The sequence below is a fragment of the Callorhinus ursinus genome, unplaced genomic scaffold (genome assembly GCF_003265705.2).
Source record: "Callorhinus ursinus isolate GAN/ISIS: 27379988/994484 unplaced genomic scaffold, GSC_fseal_2.0 scaffold30, whole genome shotgun sequence".
NCBI classification, from domain to species: Eukaryota; Metazoa; Chordata; class Mammalia; order Carnivora; family Otariidae; genus Callorhinus; species Callorhinus ursinus.
Window position 1 is genome coordinate 8,758,274 of NW_027397092.1, and position 20,110 is coordinate 8,778,383.

Consider the following 20,110-nt stretch of genomic DNA (forward strand, 5'->3'; position numbering starts at 1 on the left):
TATTTAAATCATATTTCTTCTTAGGATTTTAGAACTATTTTAGTTTTAGGGGCACCTGGGTAGCTCAGTCAGTTAAGTGGCTGACTCTTGATTTCGGCTCGGGTCATGCTCTCAGGGCGTATGTCAATTACCTATCCAGCATTCAGTTCTGTTGACTGTTGTCTTAGGAAAATCCTGCATTTCCCAGCTAGTGGAAGTTTGGCAAGGATTAAACCCAATCTTGACTCTGAGAGTTGACTTTAATGGGTACAAGCCAATCATTTCATCCAATGTAGGCTAAAGCTGTATGGAGAGACATTTGGGCGGGGGGTACTCCTGGGATATGTGCTAACCCTTCTGCTCTAAGAGACACCCTCTAGCCTGATATATGGTGCCATGTGTTGACACGAGTCTTGGAATGACTGCAGCCATTATACTACCAGAAGGAAGTTAACTGAAATTGAATTTGACACACAATGCAGAGCTAAGAAATCTATAGAGAAATTCAGCCAGAGCAGTCTTGAAACTAAAACCTCGCCTACCTCTGGACTCTTTAGTTATAGAAGCTGGTAAATTCCTTTTGTTACCTAAGCTGGGTTTGGTTTATGTTCTGTTACTTGCCGCCAAAAGACTGCTAACCACTACATGAAGTTCTTGAGGGTTTTGTGAAGATTATGGTCTAGCATAATGCTTTGTATATAAATATTACTTCAAGAAATGATAGTTCCTTTATAAAAATTAATTTAGCAAATACATGGTGAATACCCATTATGCCTTTATATATATATATATATATATATATATATATATATATATATATATATATAAGACATGGCACCAAGTTTTAGGTCTATGCATATAAATAAGACTGGTTCCCTGCTCTCAAGGAGTTCACAAACTACTAACTGGTATATACTCGTCTTTCAATAAGTCCGTGGCTATCACTAAAAAAGTATAAGCAAACAGATACTGGGTTCTTTCATCTGGAATAGAAAGTTAGGTTACCCAGAATTTAAAAAGTTTATTCATGAGTATAGAAATTTGACTATAATGCTAAGTTACCTGAATATGTTAATGTGGACTATAATAAATAAAGCAGTCTAATAATTTCTTTAGAAACTTACAAATTGGGGCACCTTGGTGGCTCAGCTCGTTTAACATCAGACTCTTGGTTTCAGCTCAGGTCATGATCTCAGGGTCGTGAGATCAAGCCCTGCATCAGGCTCCACGCTCAGTAAGAAGTCTGCTTGAGACTCTTTCTCTCCCTCTGCCCCTCTCCCCACCTCTCTCTAATATACAAATCTTAAAAAAAAACAGAAAGAAACTTACAAATAACAGAGAATCAATGTTAGATAGGTTTTAACTGTGCTTTTCAATTCTTCACGATTCCTATAACTGTTAGGGCTTCTCTTGGTATCATTTAAAAATATAAACATTCTTCTCCTCTGTGATTCAGAAGAATTCTGAAGTAAGTACTGCACAACTTCAAACATGTTCTATTTAAGTAAATTCAACACAGTTCTAAAGAATCTGTAGGTATTTCATAACACAGAGCATTCTTTTCAAGATTTCCAGTTGAAACTCTGCTGCTGCTAGTGTTTTTGGAGTGGGAGAGTACTATTTTTAGAGCCCAAATTCAGTTGCTATTATGAGCATTTTCTTAAGAGTAGTAATACTCATCAGTAAATATTACTTAAAATTCAGTTGGCTTTAAGGGCGCCTGGGTGGCTCAGTTGGTTAAGCGACTGCCTTCAGCTCAGGTCATGATCCTGGAGTCCCGGGATCGAGTCCCATGTCGGGCTCCCTGCTCAGCGGGGAGTCTGCCTCTCCCTCTGACCCTCTTCCCTCTCGTGCTCTCTATCTCTCATTCTCTCTCTCTCAAATAAATAAACAAAATCTTTAAAAAAAAATTCAGTTGGCTTTTGTAGTGAGTTAGATTTGTTCCTTGATAGTTTGGGGAATACTACCTAGTATATTGTTATGATTCTATCTAAAGTACTTCTAACACTAACATCACACTGAATTTGGTATTATAACAACTAGGTACATCGTGTAACTTTGTAAAGTTGATCATAGTAATTTCCTTCTGCTATGTCATTCTTTGCACATGGGGACACCAACCTGAAGTGGGTGGAGCGTCCTTAAAACTTAGAATGCAGGGCGCCTGGGTGACTCGGTCCGGCGGCTCTGGGTTACATCTTAGGTCATGATCTCAAGGTCCTGAGATCAAGCCCTGCATTGGGCTCCACGCTTAGTAGGGAGTCTGCTTGAGATTCTCTCTCCCTCTCCCTCTGCCCCGCCCCCCATACGCACTCTCTCTCTCTCTCCCTCAAATAAATAAAGCTTTAAAAAAAATACTACGTTAGAATGCATCAATAAAGAATTTAGAAAATATCACCTACATGGTCATTAGGCTGGCTTCAAAAGCAACAAAGACAGGACACAAGCTGTACCTAAAATAATTTTCTCTGTTATTTCAGTGCAAGCCACTTGAGCAAAAGGATGTGTGACTCTCTTTCAGGATCTCAAAGGTTGGCCTATTTAGATGAAGTTTCAATAAGGAGTTTCAATAAATAGTATCTGGTCTCACTTTCACAGGCAAAGTTAATCAAAAATGAATGTGTGGAATGAAAATAGCTTCTCTCCCAGGTAGGAAATAATATCCATAGAATACTTCTTAAGGAAGCAAGATGGTTTTTCAACAAATGATAACTGAAAAAGAAAAGAAGGAAGGTAAGGTAACAACAGAAGGAATAAATACACGTTACTGCTAATCACCATCCTCATGTCTTGCCCAAGAGTTTGAGCTAAACTTTTTGAATCGCCTGTTTGATTGAACACTACAGCTGCCCTGCACGTTTCACAAATTTTTCACAGGCCACATCATACAACATCAGACATAAACAACTTTGCTTTACATTGAAAACATGAAGCAGAGAGGTTAATACCAAGAAAAGACAAACTGGCCAGCAGCTATTACAAAGAAAAGAGCTTTGTTCCCTGTTTCATGTTGTTGGTTTGTTTTGTCCTCTTTGATCATTTGTGTTGTATCAGCTTGAGATTAATTCCAATGATGAATGGTTCTGTCTCCTCGTCTTCCTCGTCTTCATAGTTAATCCTTGTCCACTTATGCAGAATTCAAGTCATTCAACCTTTTGGAACTGAGTCAGTCCTTGTGCATCTGTGATTGAAAGTGAAGGTCATTTCCAAACAAGACAAGGTGGTGTAGACCTCTTTTCCCCTGCTCCTTCCTGCCAAGCACAACTATAAAGCTTGGAAATGGTGCAAAAGATAACCAAAGGAGAAATGTAAGATGTGTTTAGAAGAAAGGTGGTTTGGGACCCCAGGACTGTAGGAACAACAAAATCTCAAGGTATCTCATGTACTTCTATGCAACAGAGGAAGGCCACCCAGACCCAGAGTTTCTTGACTTTCAACCTAGCAATCGAAGGCCCCTCAGGTTGGCTCATTGCTACTCCCGGATGACACTGGAGTGCCTCTAACAACATCACCTGTACACCTGACACCTGACACCACCACGAAGGGGTATGGATTAGGAACATTGTTGGAAGTAAGATACCACAGGGGGTACTGTTTTTCTCTGCTGGGTCTGAGAATCTCCCTTTCAATTCTTTTCCATTGAGAGATACTGAGGTAGATAGGCAGAGTTAGCAGGAGAGACCCAGTAGCCTGATCTGGGAGACCTCTTTGTCCTCACAGGCCTGAAACTCTCCTTCCTCATTCAGAAACACCCAGGGCAGCAGCGGGAGGCGGGGTGGGGAGTGACCAGTATGGGTACCTCTTTTAAAGCTGAATTAATGCCAGTTTTACACAATCTCCTCCAGATAAAAGAAGAGGAGATGATGCTTCCCAATTTATCTTATGAGGCTAATATAACCCTGATACCAAAAGCAGACAAAGTCAGCACCAAAACCCAAGGAAACAGCAAACGTACAAACTAATATTAACTATGATGCAAAAATCTGCAAAATATTAGCAAACCAATTCTGACAATGTGTTAAAAAATTATATACCATGATCAAGAGGCATTCATTCCAGTTCTTCCAAAAATTAATCCATGTAATCTATCATATCACTAGGCTAAAGAAGAAAAATCATAACAGCATAGCAGTTGATGCAGAAAAAGCATTTGGCTGCAAAATCTCATACCTGTTCATGATCAAAACTTCCAGCAAATTAGGAATAGCAGGTAATGAACACAACCCGATAAAGAACATCTGTAGAAAACCTGCAACTAATATCATACCTTAATGGTGGAAGACTAATGTCAAGGTAAGGACATCCACTCTCACCATCTTAATCAACACAGGGCTGGAAGTTCTAACCACTGTGATAAGGCAAGAAAAAGAAATAAAAGGCATGCATTTTGGAAAGGAAGAAATGAAATGATCTCTATTGGCAGATGACATGATTATCTACAAAGAAAATCCCCCAAAATCTACAAGATAAAACCTCATAAACTATTAATGGAGTTCAGCAAGATCAAAGAGTACAAAATCAACACACAAAAATCAAACACATTTCTATATACTAACAATGACTATGCAGAAAACACAATTAATAATGCAATTACCATTTATAATTCCTCCCAAGAAAAGGAAATACTTAGATATGCCCATAAGAAATCATGTACAGAATCTGTATGCTGAAGATTCCAAAATGCTAAAAATTCTAAAATGCTCACAAAGGAAATCAAAGATATAACCAACTGGAGATATATATCATATTCACAGAATGGAAGTCTCAGTTGAGTAAATATGTCAATTCTCCTCGTATTCTTCTGACACTTGATTTTGGCTCAGGTCATGATCCCACAGTCCTGGAAATGAGTCCCGTCTGATGCCGTTCCCCGCGCCCCCCACCACCGCCCTGCCCCGCCCCGCCCCACCCGGAGTCGGTCAGGCTCCTCACTCAGCAGGGAGTCTGCTTGGGGATTCTCTCTTCCTCCCCCTCTGCCCCTTCCCCTGCTCATTAGTGCTCTCTCTCTCTCTACGAAATAAATAAATCTTTGGGCGCCTGGGTGGCTCAGTCGTTAAGCATCTGCCTTCGGCTCAGGTCGTGGTCTCAGGGTCTAGGGATGGAGCCCCGCATCGGGCTCCCTGCTCCGCGAGAGGCCTGCTTCTCCCTCTCCCACTCCCCCTGCTTGTGTTCCTGCTCTCGCTGTCTCTGTCTCTGTCAAATAAATAAATAAAATCTTTAAAAAAATAATAATAAATAAATAAATCTTTAAACAAATAAAAAGGAAGGGGGAAGATCCTTGTAGTGTTTAGTATCACAACTGTGGTGGATATATGAGCCTACACAAGTAATAACATTGTATAGAAGTTCACTTACACACCCAACCAAGTACAAGTAAAACTGGGGAAATCTGAATAAAATTGGTGGATTTTATTAATGTCAATATTCTGGCTGTGATATTATACTCTAATTTAGCAAAATGTTATCATTGGGGTAAACTGGAAATACTGTCCAAGAGATTTCTCTGTATTATTTCTTATAAATGCATGTGAATCCATAATTATTTCAAGAGAAATTTCAGTTAGAAGGACTGAAAGTCAGCTTTATACACTGAAGCTTAGAGTTTGTAAATTTAGAACAATTAAAAGGAAGTTGGTTGCAAATGTATACACTTTATTGCTCTAATTTCAGATGCTGAAAAATGTGGACGAATAAAATAATCTGAGATAATTTTATACAAATGATCCATCCAGGAATGCCTACATAGCTCAGTTGGTTAAGTGGCTGCCTTCAGCTCAGGTCATGATCCAAGGGTTCTGGGATGGAGCCACGGGATTGGGTTCCCTGCTCAGCAGGGGAGTCTGCTTCTCCCTCTCCCTCTGCCCTTCCCCCGCTCCTGTTCTCTCTCTCTCTCTCTCTCTCTCTCAAATAAATAAATAAATAAATAAATAAATAAATAAATAAAATCTTTTAAAAAATTATCTATCTATAAGGGATTCTTCTAGGTAATTAGGATATTCATCACTATACCTAAGCTTTAGGGGAATTCACGTCCTTTCAAAAATGCTCTTTGGTGCCTTTGACAAAGATAATATGGTACTTGGAAACTGGCTGGTATCAATTCTAGTATCAGTGACTAGCAATATTTTGAGGTGTTTTTGAGGAAAAAAAAATTCCTATATAAATTAGAATTCCTCCAAATATTTTTAATTTACAAGAAAGAATCTTCCCTTACACTCAACTTTTGTGCTCTTAAGAAAATATAATTTTCTTAAAGATTTATTTATTTGAGAGAGAGCGATCCAGCACTAATGAGCAGGGGGAGGGGCAGAGGGAGGGGAAGAATCTCAAGAAGACTCCCTGATGAGCAAGGGGCCTGATGGGGAGACTCAGTCGCAGGACCCTGAGATCATGACCTGAGCCCAAATCAAGAGTCAGATGCTTAACCGACTGAGCCACCCAGGTGCTCCAAGAGAATATAATTTTTAATAAAAGCGTAAATTATAAGAAGACCTTAGCCATATACTACAGCTCTTTTCCACGTTTGTGCTGAACCAATTCATGATACAATCTACTGGGATGTTAAGTTTTCTACACTGTCAACTGTCTCCTTTTTACAATAATTAAGGTCATTGTGAGGAAGGTAAAACATAAATCATTCCAAGATACATAAAATCTCACCTGTCCAATGCTCCTTTCAGCACAGTTTCAGAAGGCTTCCTATAAGCAACCTTCAAACATGAATTTTTTTGGTACGATGATTTATAAGATACCTTATCTTCTGTTGTCCCCCTTGGTGTAGATTGGCAGAGAGCCAAAAGGAAACAAACGAAAATATCAGTTTGTGTTCACATTCTTTTTTTCTGTACAAGATGAATATATAGACTGGCTCAGACCATAAATAGATAAACCTATGTCTGATGGTATGCCAAAAGGCTCAGTGTATCAATACGGTTTTCAGGGCAATGTGGTAATATGATTTCCATTTGAATTTAGTTCTGAGGTTGTCATCTTCCCCAGTTCATCCTTCATCTACAGAAAATTCTTTAAGGGTTTAAGTCTAATCAAGCAGTAGGTCTAAGGTGGCAGTAGGGATCCCAAAACAATAACAACAATAATAAATTAATGTATGAGAATGCAGTGAAGTTAATTCAAACCTGTAAGCAGACCAGAAATTACATGCCTAACAGCCCTTAAATTTGGAAACAGTCTGAGTCAGCCAGAATTCCCCTGGCACTCCCACCTCCAAGAGTCAGTGGAAACCACATCAATTCTCAGAAGCATGTGTGCATTTGGAGCATGGGCATGTTGCCAATGCAATCTCTCCATGGTGATCATCTTGTTATAACATCAACCATCAGAGAACCGTCAGCCCGTGAAAGACAAAGCAAACGCAAAGAGATACTTCAATATCCAATATCTAAAATACAGAGACCATAGTTAATATTTTAAAAATACATATTACTATGAAATATTTTGTAGTTAGTACTAATTTTGTAGGCATGGTAAGTGTGATTACAATTTCAACTTTCAAGTCACTATATTATCTGTTAATTTTTTCAAAATGTACTCCATGGTCTTTAAACCCTTGAGAGTTAATTAAATTAAAATGAAATGGCATCCTGAGCTTCAAAGAACATTTCTCCTAGTGAGGAAAATAAAAGGAGGTCTTTACTTGCAAGAGTTTCACTATCAAAAAGGGTATTATTAGAGAAAAGAGTTTTTTGTGATTTTAAGTGATAAAGAATAAAGGAAAGAAGCTACCCTTGGCAAGCATCAATATCCAGAATTTTTTTGGTAGGACCTCTATTGATACCAAGAGGTAATAAGGCAGATTAAAATGGTGATGTGCTGGGCAGCCATTGCCAAATAACAAGGAATTTTGTAAGACGGTTGATACCACATTGATAGTTTGACATTGCCCATGGTGGGAATATTTACACCACGGATATTAGCAAATTCTGCAAATCATAGCCCCCTTCTCCTTCTCAGAGAGCCAGTAGTTAAACATTGACCACCATATCACTGGATTTAACTCACAATTGTTGAGTAAGTTGTCTCTTACATTTGTGATTTTGAGAGGAGGAACTGAGGGAGGTCCTACCTCTTTTAAAAAACTTCTTAACTAGTCTGCTACAATCATCATTAGGCCACTGTGAGATAGAGAAATGGACCCAGAAAGTCTGTTTGATAGTGAGGATTGTTTGTGTATAGTCTTGCATAGTTTTCAGAGCTCTCAAAATGGCTGGTTCCATTTGATCTTTAAACAGTCCTGGAAAGCAGGTTTTAGTACTAGTCTCATTTTACAGGTGTGGTAACTGAAGCTCAAATGGATTTAGTGTCTTGTCCAAGGTTACACACCAATGATGGAACAGGTAAACTTAGGTCTTCCATTGCTAACTTCAGGAAACTTCTACTGTGTCATGTTTCTGAAGTAAAAGTACACTAAATTGGTCACACAGGCTAATTTGGTTTGGATTGGGAAATCTGGGTTGGAGAAGGTTGTAGAGCATGAACTGCTACTCTAAAGTATTCCCAAGCAAGCAGGGAACAATAAAATAGTACCAGATACTTAAGTGGTGAATAGCTCAGGAGAAACTATATTATCAAAAGAAGGCTAGGAATTGTGCCGAAGGCAAAGCTGCCTTCAAACACAGGTGATTTACAGAAGGCATTAAAAAAAAAATTAAAGTATTATAAGATCTGGAGGTTAAGATAGGGAAGGTGATGTCTAGAAATTGCAGGAAGCTGCTCCTACTCCTAACCTTGAAGATATTTAGAGACCTAACTTTGGTCAAGAGCCCCTTTAACAACTCACATCATTCTAGTTAATGGGGTGGTTTGTGTGTGTATTGAAGTGGGTTGGTGTGGGGAACAGGAAAGTTAACTAAAGAGGCCAGGGAGAAATGATCATACGGACTTTGTTCTAATGTGGAGAGGCCCAAGATGAAGGTGATTTGAAACAAAGAGTGACCTTGGGATCAGCTCAGGTTCTAGAAGTGGGATTAAAGTAGAATTCATTTCATAACACTCGGATCTGACTTTGCTTCCAAAGACAGAGATACCCTTTACTTCCAGTGATTTTATGAAGCCAGTCCTCATAATCCAATCTGAGATCTGCTTTAAAGTGATCTGGGAGTCTACAGTTTGTAAAAAGGGAAGGAATTAAAGGTAGAAAAAATCATTTACTTCACCAGAGAGCAACAAAGCTTTACTCTGAAAAGGACATGGGTCCAGGAGGTTTTTGGAGGTTAATGTGGTTCAATTTGTTTGCTCACATGAGGCAATACGGAGTCAATGTCACCAAAAGTATGTATGTACTGGGGTGGTGGTGGTTGACGGGTAATATAAAAACAACCGTACTCCACAACAAAACACCTACCTATCTTTCTATTATATGTTATATACATAAACACATCTGTATATTATACACACATATGTATGCTATATAACACATATTGTATGTATACGTTATAAAGGCATATTATATTATATTATATTATATTATATTATATTATATTATATTATATATATACAATATATATATATTGTATATATATATATACACACACACACATTTAGAACATGGACAGCTCCAGACTTAGAGTGACACCCTTTGTGACTGCTCACCCCCTCCCGGATCTTTTTTTTTTTTTTTACAGAGAGAGAGACACAGTGAGGAGAGGGAACACAAGCATGGGGAGTGGGAGAGGGAGAAGCAGGCTTCCTGCCGAGCAGGGAGCCCGATGCGGGGCTTGATCCCAGGACCCTGGGATCATGACCTGAGCCGAAGGCAGACGCTTAATGACTGAGCCACCCAGGCGCCGCCCCCCCTCCTCCTGGATCTTGTTAGGGCTTGCCCAATGATATGGTGGCAGTCTCACGCCACATTAGAGAATCCATAAAACATATAATCTCCTTGCAGACAGTAGAGCGATATATGGGAAACTCATATTAGTGAGACCACAATGGAGAGATCATAAAGGGAGAAAATACATTTGAAGCAAGAAGAGGGCAAGAACTTTGGTGAACTGGAGTTCTACAGCGTCCTGCTAGATCATTCGGAGACAGGTCTTATTTTTCAGCAGCATAGATTTGGTAACCCATGAGAAATTAATTTGAGTCACGTTCCTTTGGCTGAGACGTGACAAAGATTAAAGCTGATTCTCACATTTTCATCTCAGACTTTCCAGGGTGTTAGAGTCCCTGCCTGCATGATTTACATTAAGTGGGAAAACTCTGTATTAAGGTGGGGGTGGTGGGGGGAGGCATGGAGAAGGGAAAAGTCAAGAAATAACTAAGAGGTTTTGGGATCTTAGGCTATTTCTGAGTTTTGGTCTCCCTAACATTTGCTCCCCTGTGTTCCTCAACACAGTGGTCATGACGGTTTGTTCAATGGAGAACTGACGTGGCATCCACCAAAAAGGAACAGAGTAAGGAAGGAGGCAGTTTTTCCCTCACTCTCCCCACAACAAAATCACAACCCTTTGTTAGAAGGCAGCCCACATGGGTAGCATCAAATCATCAGGAAAAGAAGGCCCTGGCTTCACCCTCAGCATGGACTGGAATGACAGGGGCATTTCAAATTCTGAACATTTGACACGAGATAACCTTCATTTAGCCTAACGAAAGGCTATTGGCTTTGAGAAAGAAAAATGGTGTGCGAAACACACACACACACACACACACACACATTAATTATATTCTGAATCCAATCCCTCTCTGTCCCTCCATTACTACCTCTCTGGTCCTGGGCAGCACGTGTGAGTGCATTGTTATAATCGCCTCCTAAATGGCTGACCACACAGTCTTGTCCCATCAGAGCCACAGGAGAGATCTTCTTCAGATGGAAACTGAATTATGTCACAACTTTTCTAGAATTCTCCAGTTGCTTGCCTTTACATACCTCACTTGCAAAATGGACTTAACAAAAGTCTGTACTTGATGGAGTTCTGAAAATTAAGTAAGTACTTGGTGTATGGCAGGCACTCAATAAATGTTCAGTTGTATCTTTGCTATTATTGGTATTTGTATTAAATTTATTCAGTGTGTAATGAGTTGAGAGTTATTTTGTACTTCCACTATTTATTATTTTTTTCAATCACTAGTGATGTTCAGTTGATAGTTGCTTGGGAGAATTATTAGCCATTGCCAAATAAGTAAGTTTCAGCTATTACACGTTTTGAGGCAATATGTAAAGAATGCCCGTGTGAAAACCATTTTCTTATGCAAATGATTGCCGGCCCTTGCTTCTTTGTTTGGGACTAGATTTGAAAATACTCTTTTATCTGTGACTAATACTTAAATTTAATAGCACATTTGTCTTAATTGACAGTCATAGAAATTTCCCTGTACCTCAGTTTTGGCTGCTTCAGAAGATGAAGGCATTTCTCCTTGAGGTACTCTCTGGAACTTCCAGTGTGAAATTTAGGAGTGTCATATCTAGATCAGACTACCCCAAAGACACTCTCCAAATTTGGAAGAGGATAAGACTAATAATTTTCATGGAATGTGCCAAATAGACAAATAGAAAATTTGTTCACGTATATTCAATACTCTTTCATTATTAGTCTGCAATCTATGCAAATACTTATAGGATAACAAGATAAAAGTAAGGGGTAGGGAGGAGTAAGAATATATAAAATAAGATTATTCTAGTGTTGGTTGACCAATATGCATGCCATAAGGTACATGGACTATTTAGAAATAGGTTGGCAAGCTGATTCTAGGCTTCCTAGAAATCAGCACCAGAAGTAAATATGAGAATGAAATGATTTATGACATCTGTAAGATGAAAGCAAACTAGCTGTTTAAAAGAAGCATGGCTCCTCCTGGGTTTGTAGCTGAGAAATTTGTTCCTTGGGTCCTCATGTGGAAGACACGATGTGATACAGCAAATGTCATCCTTAAAAATATTCTTATAGTAATTACTATAATGAGTTTCATAGGGCTGTCCCTCGATGTAAGCAATATTGGAACAGATGGTTTGGTAAAGCAAGTCTATGAAGGTGTGTTTTGGTGGGCAGTGGAGGAGATACAAAATAGTGTGGGCCAGATAATATCTGCCTAAATACAATGATAAATTTGAGAGTATCTTTAGGGATTGGAGTGAATATATTTTAGAAAATCCTCTAAAAATATTTTTCAGATTCATTTTCAGCAAGTATTATGTAACAAGGCAGTTTAAAGTTATACTCCCCAACAAACACCTCTCTTGCTAATTAAAGGCAGGCCCTTTAATACACTGACATCCTCTTATCCAAGCCAAATCTAACAAGGGCATGTTCGAACAAACACTAATTTCAAATAATGTAACCTCCTATTGAGTCCTCGTACCTGGCATATAGAATTTTAAGCAGTTGGGCGCCTGGGTGGCTCAGTCGGTTAAGCGGCTGCCTTCGGCTCAGGTCATGATCCCAGGGTCCTGGGATGGAGCCCCACGTCTGGCTCCCTGCTCCACGGAGCCTGCTTCTCCCTCTCCCTCTGCCTGCCACTCTGCCTGCTTGTGCTGTCTCTCTGTCGAATAAATAAATAAACTCTTTAAAAAAAAAGAATTTTAAGCAGTTAAAAGTTGGAGAATGTTTACTAAAATTATTGTGTACATACGTGGCTGACAAGAGCAAATGTTCTATACCATGAAGCCAATTGTACACAAATAAATATTGATTCTTTGGTTTAAGGAATCTCTCATTCTTTGGGACTTGACATTTGGAAGAAGAGCTGATTAAGCACTGTGACTACAAACCATAGCAATTCTCTGGTTCTGTTTCCTGTGAGTGCTACATGCTACAATTCTCGAAGCTGTGCATAGAAAAAGGTCTTACTTTTCCCCCTGCCTGTCTTTCTCCATCCCTCTCCCTGATACGTACTTAGAGTTGCTCTGAATCAGCTTGGTATAAATTACTAATTTAGTAAGTAAATTAGTAATTTAGTTTCCCTTCCTGTCTTCCTTCCCTCCTTCTTCATTCCTTTGCCAGTTTCGATCTGGAGGAGTAGTGTTTTAGTAAGTCATTCCTCAGTCTGATGGTATGCACCAGGTTGCCTTACTTATCTCTCCTATTACATCAGGAACGGCAGCATAAATACGTAGACTCTGGAGTCAGGCATATCTGTATTCAAATCCTAGCTCTGCCATTTACTAGCTGAGTGCTCTGAACACTTTCCTTAAACTCTCTCCCAGTCTTACTTTTCTCATCCATGAAAAGAACAAAATGATACCTATCTGTGGTAATTAAAAGAGCTGTTTTCTAGCAAGTACCTGACATTCCTTAGGCACTCAGTAGTTGTTAATTTCACTCTATCCCAGTTACTATTACATAAGACTTCCAAGCGATAGAGACAAAATTATTCTAAGAGTGATGTTTATAAGTATTGGGTGCTTACCTCCAGCCACTGGGAATAGGATCTACCTTTTAAAAACAAATACTCGAACTCAACAAAACAAATGGATAGACAAACAAAAAGCAGAATCAGGCCTAATAAATACAGAGAGAACAAACTGATGGTTGTCAGAGGGAAGGGGTAAGAGGGTTGGGCAAATGGGGAAGAGGGAGTGGGAGGTATATAAGCTTCCAGTTATGGAACGAATAAGTCACAGGAATAAAAAGAACAGTATAGGGAGCATAGTCAATAATATTGTAATAGTACTACATGCTGCCAGATGGTAGCTACACTTGTGATGAGCATAGTATAGTGTATAGAGAAGCTGAATTACAACACAGTGAACTAATGTAACAATGCATGTCATCTATCTTCAAATTGAAAAAATATATATATATGTACATATATATATATAATTTCAAACCCTCCCTGTTCAAAGGCAGAATAATGGCCCCCAAAGACATTCATTCATACCTTAATCCCCAGAACCTGTGACTATATGATCTCACATGGAAAAAGGGGCTTTGCATTAAGATTAAGTTAAGAATTTTGAGACAGGGAGGTTATCCTGGATTATCCCCGGTGGACTCAGTGCAATCACAGGAGTTCTTCTGAGTAGAAGAGGAAGATAGGAGAGTGAGAGACAGAGAATTGTGAGGGGAGAAGCAGAATTCGGTGTGAGGTGATGAATGAAAATGAAAAAGGGCCTTACCAAGGGATGTGGGAAGCCTCTAGAATCTGGGAAACACAAGGAAAGCAATTCTCCTTGAAAACCTTCAGAAGGAACACAGCCCTGCTTAGCACCGAGATATTAGCTCTGTGAGAACCATTTTGGAGTTGTGACCTCCAGACCTGTAACATGAAAATGTGTGTTGTTTGAAGCTTCTAAATTTCTGGTAATTTGTTATAGCATCAGTTGGAAACTAATAGCATGATGCCATTTGCTGCTTGTCTTTCTTCCAAAGGTTCTGCTATTTGTAAAGCATGGGGGCCCAAGTGTTCATTACAACTGGGTTGGGCTTATTTTGGAGCCTATTCAGTGCACTGAGCTAAAAAGTATCTATAGAAAATACCCGTGAGTTCATGATGATTTTTTGTGTGTGTGTCCTTGGGCAAGTATATTTGGATTACCAATTCAAATTCAGGATACAAGACTTTTTTTTTTTTTTTCTCATCTGTATCAACATCAGGGATGGCAGGATTAAAATACACCATAATTACTCATTTTGCTTTGTCCCATGGTACCATATATAACAGTCTCAGAAAAACAACATCAACACTGCTACCAGCAACATGATTACTGAAAAGTCAAAACAACACAAAATAAAAATCATACCTTTTTTTTGGTAATTTTTTTCCTTAGGGTATATCCCATGAGGAATATATAGTCAAATTACTATATTTTAAAGTCACTTAGAATTACAATCTTTAACATGGGCAGGATAAAAATCATACTTCTTTCCCTTTACTGACCAATCATCATCTCAATATCTGCCAGATAATTATTTCTATTGCTGTGGACAATGTTTTAGTCTACTGAGGTTAGTACTAACAACAACAACAATTATTATTATTATTATGAACAGTTACCATAACAATCACATACAATTGGGTTGTCTGTTACCTGGATATGAATTCTAAAGCCAGCTTCTGTTTTCTTTTCTGCAACCTTGATCATGACTCAGTAGCCTACTCAACATCACTGATAGATTTCCAATAAGATATTAATGTTCGGTTTAAAGGCATGCAGGAGTAAACTGAGGACTGCAGCCTTGGATTGTAGCCCAAACACTGCACACATAGATTCTCTTTAATATTCCAAGATCAGAACTAAGTTGATAAGGTGGCTTGCAAAACCCAGGGCTACTTCATCTCTAAGTCCTGAAATAGCTGTAGTAACTTTAGAAGACAGAATGCATTCCATTGTAAAGAGACCAAGCTGATTTGTCTTTGTCGATTTGAGTCAACAAGATCAAAAGAACACAGGTAATACATGGAAAGGAAAAAGGAAAGGAGATACAGGAAGAGATTGGCTTTAATGATCATGAATATAAATTGCCAGACATATACTAATATGAATGAGAGTCACAGCTCTAGAAAGCAGTGAGTATTGGCATTTGATTGAAGTTTCTTCTCGGTTTTATCTGGCAGAACATGAAGCTTGAAGTCACAGCCCAAAGGCTTAGGTCTGCAACTGGCAGGGTTTCCACCAGAAGGTGAGGTAGGCCTCTTGGTGACTGAAGAAGGCAGCTGCTGTGAAATACAAAGCTTTAGCAGGGTGTGGCCGGCTTTGTCCATCAGGAGAATATGAACCTAAAGCCAGGGGGCCTCACAACAACAGCAAGACAGAGGTTATATATATTAGGGAGAAGCCAAAGAAGCAAAGCAGGACTGAATCACGGCTTGGAATTCAAGTGTTCATGTGGACACAGAACCAGGCCACACAAGAAAGGAGACAGGTGGGAGATGGCACTGAGCTGAACCAAAAACCAGGATGAAAGCCTAGTGATCAAGGTTCTTCAGTTACAAACAATAGAAATGTATTCTGGGTAATGCAAGCAAAACAGAGTTGTGTGAAAGGCAATTGGGGGTGGGAGGTCTTGCAGAATTGACAGGAAGCTGGAGGTCCCAGTTGGGGCAGAATCCAAAATGCTCCAGAGGATAAAATCTTAAACAAAACAAAACAAAACAAAAACACCCAAATGCTCCAAAGGCTAGGATATAAGGATCATAGCCACTATTGTATGGCAGGAGCTGTGTGGTTAGGGTGCTGCTCTTGGAATGGGGTGCCATTCCAAATGTTTTTAGATTCCATGTCCCTCTGCTCAAGATTCAAACCCAGGGAGAAAGCATCCATTTGGCATTGTTTAGGCAATGTGTTCCCCATTACTTCTCTCCCACCTAGTCAGGGAATACAGGGAGAGGGAGAAAATTCATCAAAAGTAAATCTGGGAAATAAACAGGTGCTGGATAGCCACTATATCAAAAATGTCCAAATATACATGGTAGAATCAAGAGAAGTAGGGCCTGAGGCAAATTTAGATAATGTTTTGCCTCCAGACACAAATCCCAGTGATTATGTCTTAGACTTTTAAAGCTAGGGAACAGGGACACCTGGGTGGCTCAGTCAGTTAAGCCTCTGACTCTTGATTTCAGCTCAGGTCATGATCTCAGGGTCGTGGGATCAAACCCTGTGTCGGGCTCCCCCTCAGCAGGGGAGAGGAGCCTGCTTGGGATTCTCTCCCTCTCCTCCTGCCCCTTCCCCTCCAAGTAAATAAATAAAAATCTTAAAAAAAAAAAATAAAAAAGCTACGGAACAGCCCGGGAGCTGATATTTTCTATGTTGTATTACAGCTCATGTTGGATTAGAAAATGCAGGTGCCTAAGGGTCACATGAGAGCTAAGAACATACATGTATTTATTGCTTCCTCTACGTCAGACGCCGTGGTAAGGGCATTACAGATATATCATTGCTTTTAATCTTCCTGATACCAGTGTGATGTAGGAAATAGTGACTCATTTTACAGATGAGCCAACTGAGGTTCAGAAGGTTTAAATTGCGCAAGGAAGGAAGATAGAGGAGGAAACTGAAAAGCAGTATGATCCTGTGATTATCCTAGAAAGGAGGATGAGAAGTACAGGGAAGTGAGGCTCTAAGTAAGGTGCCCTCCCAAGTCAGTTCTAACTTCTGTTGACCCAGCAATTTTGTTCAGTCGGATATGGCAACAAGAGCCTAATAGGAACAGGTTGGGCGGGGGAGGTGAAGACATGTCAGGAATTTAGCAGTACTGCTCGGTCAAGAGAGGGATGAAATTAAGACCAAGCATGACAGAGACTAAAGAAATATAATTAGACACAGATGTTGACCCCAACAAGGTAGTCCTCTGTCCCCTGTCCAGAGGGCACATGAAGGTCAGACATGACTTAGACAAGCTTTGGTACCAATGTTCTTATCCAGAAGAAGGATATAGTAATCCAGTAAGCCCAGTCAGTGTGTGGTATTTGGAGAAGTTTCATCCTAGCAGGACCCTGGCCGGGGACCTAGGGTGTAGTCAGAACTGGGACTGGAGAACAATTTTCCACATTGGGTGGGGTTCTGGGAAAGCCTATAGTTTCAATCAGAAGACACCAGAGGAGGAGTTCAGGGAAAACATTATGGGAGGGAAACAGACAGGGAAGTGGCACAGTGGGACGTCTACACTCTTACCCAGAGTGGCACTCTGAATCTTTAGCCAGAGGACTGCATGATTCCCATGGGTGAGGGCTGAGGAGACACCCAGGCTTGGTCAGATTTGGCTCATGTACTGGGATGGGCTCCTGAGGTGGTTGTTAGAAAACAGAACTGTGAGGAGCAAAAGAATACCAAGATATAGAAAATGGAGCAGAGCCAATCATTACAACCATCTCTAAACCTTAGATTCACATATTCCAAAATTCAAGCTGTTCTTAAAACCAATACCAAAAAAAAAACAGGTAAAAAAGAAAAAGGAAAAAAAAAATCACAGCTTTAGCTAACTCTTCCATTTATCACAAAACATTCTTCAGATACCCAACTTTGTTTAAAAGCTGCCAAAATTCAGGCCTCCTAATGGAAAAAAACAAAAATTAAATTGCCTCGCTAGAGATTTAGCCATTTTTTTTTTTTTTTTTTTTTGGCGAGACTCTTTTACACTTTTCCGGGTGTTTGTAGCTTGTCTCGGCAGTTTTCTTTATTGAAGTTCTTTCTCTTAAGAATATGTTCTTTTCCTGTATGAAGTTTTAAAATTATTTGTCCACGAGTTGTCTTCCCTAATAAATATCCTGTCTAACCTTGAGCTTCCCTTTCATTTATAGACGGTATACTCTACATAGAAAGTATTCCTTTGAGGAGTGGTATAAACTAAATTGTGTCCTCCCTCCTCCCCACCGAATTCATATGTTGATGTCCTAACCCCTAGTGTGAGGGTATTTAGAGGTAAGGTTTTTTTTGGGAAATATCTAGATTTAGATGAGGTCATGGAGGTGGGGCCCTCATGATGGGATGAGTGCCCTTTTAAGAAAAGCTAGGGAGAGATCTTGAACACACAATGAGAAGGCAGCCAGCCATCTGAAAGCTAGGAAGAGAGCTCTCCACAGAACCTGACCAAGTTAGCACCCAGGTCTCAGACTTCTGGTCTCCAGAACTGTGAACAAATACATTTCTGTTGCTTAAGCCACCCAATCTATGGTATTTTTTTTTTTTTTTGTCAGCTTGAGCTAAAACAAGGATGTCTTAACAATGTGATTGTTGCTAAACATTACTTAAGATTTTTTAAAGATTTTATTTATTTATTTGAGAGAGAGCGAGAGCAGTGAGCATGAGCAGGGGGAGGGGCAGGGGGAAGGGGAGAAGCAGGCTTCCCCATGAGCAGGGAGCCTGATGCGGGGCTCAGTCCCAGGACCCTAAGATCATGACCTGAGCCTAAGGCAGACGCTGACTGAACCACCCAGGCGCCGAAACGTTACTTAAGATTATTATTATAAGATAAAATAAAGCCTTTTAGAAAAGTTTTGTGATTCTTGTACCTGGCTATTGTCTTTGACTCCCTTTCTCCTGGCATCCTTCCTTTCCTCTCCTTGACTGCAGGCTTGACTGGGGAGAGGTTATCTTCCCAGTCTTGCTTTTTAAAAATTTTTTAAAGATTTTATTTATTTGAGAGAGAGAGAGTGAGCGAGAGCATGAGCAGGGTGAAGGGCAGAGGGAGAAGCAGGCTTCCCGTGGAGCAGGGAGTCCGATGTGGGGCTTGATCCCGGGACTCCAGGATCATGACCTGAGCCAAAGACAGACACTTGATCAACTGAGCCACCCAGGCGCCCCTATTTTCCCAGTCTTAGTAAAATACTTTGCTCTGTTCCCAGGCTCTGGCTACTATTACAATGTCCCATTTTGTATCCTTCCTTTTTCTACTTGAGCATCTACTTTTTCTTAATTATATCTTTCTTCCAGGTAGTTTACCTTAAGGATAATATTGAAAAAGAAACAAGTGGTTTGCCAATGTCTTGGCCCCTACCCTCTGTCAATAAGTAAATCACCACCCTAGGTTTACCATTACAGTTAAATAAAATAAAATATTTGGAAGAAGAGAATGAATGTTTCCTGTTTTTATTTTGAAGGGTTTTCGCAAATACCTTAATCTCATAATTTTGTATTTTATATTTAACAGGTTATCAATTGGCACATGATTTTGGGCAAGTTAATTAAACCTCTTTGAGCCCATCATTCCTCATTCCTAACAGGGAAAAATGATAATAGCTGCTATATTACTTCACAGGATTGTCAGACTCAGATGGAATAATATAAATGGAATTTGTACAAGTGTTGGTTGTTACATTGTTAGTTGGGAAATATCTGCCTGTGTTTTACTCAGCCAGATTGGCCACATAGTTGATACGTTGCACCAAAGTAGAAGGCTAGGTTCATCTTCCCTGCCTATTTGTATTTGGGGGTTACTTCTTGATCAATTTGTGCAAAACAAGTTTGGCTTATTTTAATAGTATGAACGGGGTGTAGGGAGTAAATGACTATAGCACAAACCTATGTGTTAGTGCTCTCATAATCTTTTTTTTTTTGAAGATTTATTTATTTGACAGAGAGAGAGCACAAGCAGGGGGAGCTGCAGGCAGAGGGAGAAGCAGGCTCCCTGCTGAGCGGGGAGCCCAATGCGGGGCTCGATCCCAGGACCCTAGAATCATGACCTGAGCCAAAGGCAGTTGCTTGACCAACTGAGCCACCCAGGCTCCCTGAGTGCTCTCA